This window comes from Electrophorus electricus, unplaced genomic scaffold (assembly GCF_041902795.1).
Source record: "Electrophorus electricus isolate QZ-2024a unplaced genomic scaffold, ASM4190279v1 Scaffold71, whole genome shotgun sequence".
NCBI lineage: Eukaryota > Metazoa > Chordata > Actinopteri > Gymnotiformes > Gymnotidae > Electrophorus > Electrophorus electricus.
In genome coordinates, this window is record NW_027658788.1 from 447464 (window position 1) to 450133 (window position 2670).

Below are 2670 nucleotides of genomic sequence, written 5' to 3' on the forward strand. Positions count from 1 at the left end.
CCAGCTGTTGTGGGGGCACATACTAGTGTTAATCCAGGAGAAAGGGTGTGTGTGCTTGCCTCCTTGGTAAGCTGGTATGTGTGTGTATACTGAAGTGTTTTCATGGTTCAATACATTGTATGTGAGGGTTTCTATACATGCCTTCTGTGTCTGATGATGTTATCCAGCAGCAAGGGGTATTTGGTGAGTCTCTGCATCTCAGACACTAGAAGGTCCTTTAATTGTAGTCGGCGGCAGTGAGGGCTGGCTTCACATTCCTAACACACACACACACACACACACGAATGAGCCAAGGACATCTAAGTCCAAATGTGGATTCTGTTGACTGCAACACCAATTTATACCTAAAACAGCATCACTAGAAGTTATGTGCTGCAATAAAAGTCAAATATAAAAGACTGGATAGTCTCCAATTCAAAATATGGGTCAACCAATTCACAACCCAGCCCACTAACAAATATGGCAGAAGCTCTAGTGTTTGTAGGTTTGTCCAAAGGCTTTATACCTCTAAAAAGTGTTACCTGTATAAGGTGCGTGAAACGTGGGTCTTTGCGTTTATTTTTAATGAGCTCCAGTGCCTGACTCTGCTGACTGCACAGGTGAGACACCTGCTCCTGGAACTCCTCTCCTGCAGCGTCTTCAAACTAACACGCACACACACAAACACATGAGCTACTGACATATCAAGTAAAGCAACAAGTATATCCCACACTACACAGAACAACCCCTTCATTTTAGACAGCACCAAAAGATGATGTGAACTAGAAAGGGAGTAACACTAGCCAGCTCACTCTAGACACCATGATGTCTCCGATGCCTTGAACTATAGAAGAGTCCCTCAGCCTCTTCATGGACTCACATAGATTCACTGAAACACAAATGCAACGCCACAAAACAGAATCTGTTTAAGCGAGCCAGTGTATATGTGGTTTGTTAGAAAGTTGTGTCAGTGGGCAACAGAACTCTACTTGTGTCATGAAGGCCACCGCAGAAACAACATGTACAGCCTCCAGTCCATACCTGCTCACAGTAATGGCATGGTGCCGATAGCTGATATTGTTCTGTCATTAAATTCCCAGTTTGGGTGGGTTTTACACTTCTTTAATCTTGATTATGATTTAGACACCAAGTAGGCTTCAGAAATGTAGGTTTGAAAACACACTAAGACAAATGGAGCGGATTTGCACGCACACACATACGCTCGCACACAGAGAGACTGACCATGAAGACTGTAGACCTGGGGCAGGTTGGGGAAGATACCGGAAAGTTCTTCGACGGTCAAAAGGTTCCTCCTCTTCTGGAAGAACACCTGATCGAGAACCCCGAGAGTCCGCAGGTGAGATGCTTCCGTTGTGAACAGCTCTGAGGAAGAGGATATAGCAAAGTCACTACAATTTCTTACAAACGTTACACAATTCAGAATTCCACATTTTCATGAGTCAGGATAGAATTACCATATGTGCATAATAAATAGAATACTGTATGTTCAAAAGATTTAGTTGCTATTTAGCTTAAGTTAGATCAGTAAATAACTTTTCATTTTACATGTTAACTGTGTACTGGGAGTTGTCTTTTATAGTCAGTTGCAGACTAAACCATTCATATAGGATTATATGATGGAAAGGATTAACATGATTATATATGAATCATTACATATGAATCACATGATAATACATGATCAAATAATATTTTCCATCACACAAGCAACTGAACAAGAAGGTCGGTGTGGGCCATGGCGACCCCAGCAAGTACTACAACAAGGAGCTGAAGCTAGCCAAGTCGCTTGCGCTTGTGCTTGTGTTGTTTGCCGCCAGCTGGCTCCCACTGCACATCCTGAACTGCATCACACTCTTCAGCCCTGGTTGCGAGAAGCCCATGTTCCTTCTCTACATCGCCATCCTGCTCACCCACGGCAACTCCGCCGTCAACCCCATCGTGTATGCATTCCGCATCAAGAAGTTCCGCACGGCGTTCCAGCGGCTCTGGAAGCAATACTTCTGCTGTAAGGAGGCTCCTCCGATCGACACACAGATGAGTGAGAGACTAGACAAAGATCACTTCTGTCCTGGTACTCCGCTGGAGCACAACATTTGACTGGATCCAGGGGACTTTCTGAGCAAACTGAAATGCTTGCTTCTATAAATCATGTCTATTTTGAATGTAATTCAGTGCTTTACTGCAAATGCCACTGAGTGCATTTACCCCTGCAAAGGGAAATAAGACTCCTATGTAAAATGTCACGTAAACGTTTATCAGTGTTCGGCTCTACATCGCACAAAGCAAAACCCAGATTAATTAATTAATTAATCTGGGCAAATTAACAGCTTTATCAGATTTCTATTTTTTTTTTTTTATGTCAGTGTAAGTGGAATATGGGCTCTCTTGTTCTGCAGCCGGGCAAAGAGGACAAGGTTTTAAGATCAGGTCCATTGTAGAGAATTCCCCCGATTTCACTGATCCCATATAGCAATTTGTTTGTTTGTTTGTTTTTCATATGCTTTTTTGTCCTTTTTTACATAATCACATTATTATTATTGTGCATGTGAACACTTCAGTTCACTTATTGACAAACTGATTTTTACCAGTAATCAGGATCTTGTAGATGTATACATGCTCAGAGTGTGCTGTTGTCAGAGTCTGCTCCCATTGTAACTTATTATGAAACATTAT

General features: G+C 42.3%; 1 long non-coding RNA gene across 1 annotated transcript; it reads right to left on the minus strand.

Annotated features, from left to right (window-relative positions):
• Positions 1–526: 526 nt before the first annotated feature.
• On the minus strand, positions 527–2300 carry LOC145656516 (uncharacterized). Its single transcript, XR_014122171.1, has 3 exons — positions 1222–2300; positions 792–868; positions 527–644 (listed from the first exon to the last, which is right to left on the minus strand). It is a non-coding gene; the product is annotated as an uncharacterized LOC145656516 (long non-coding RNA).
• Positions 2301–2670: the final 370 nt, after the last annotated feature.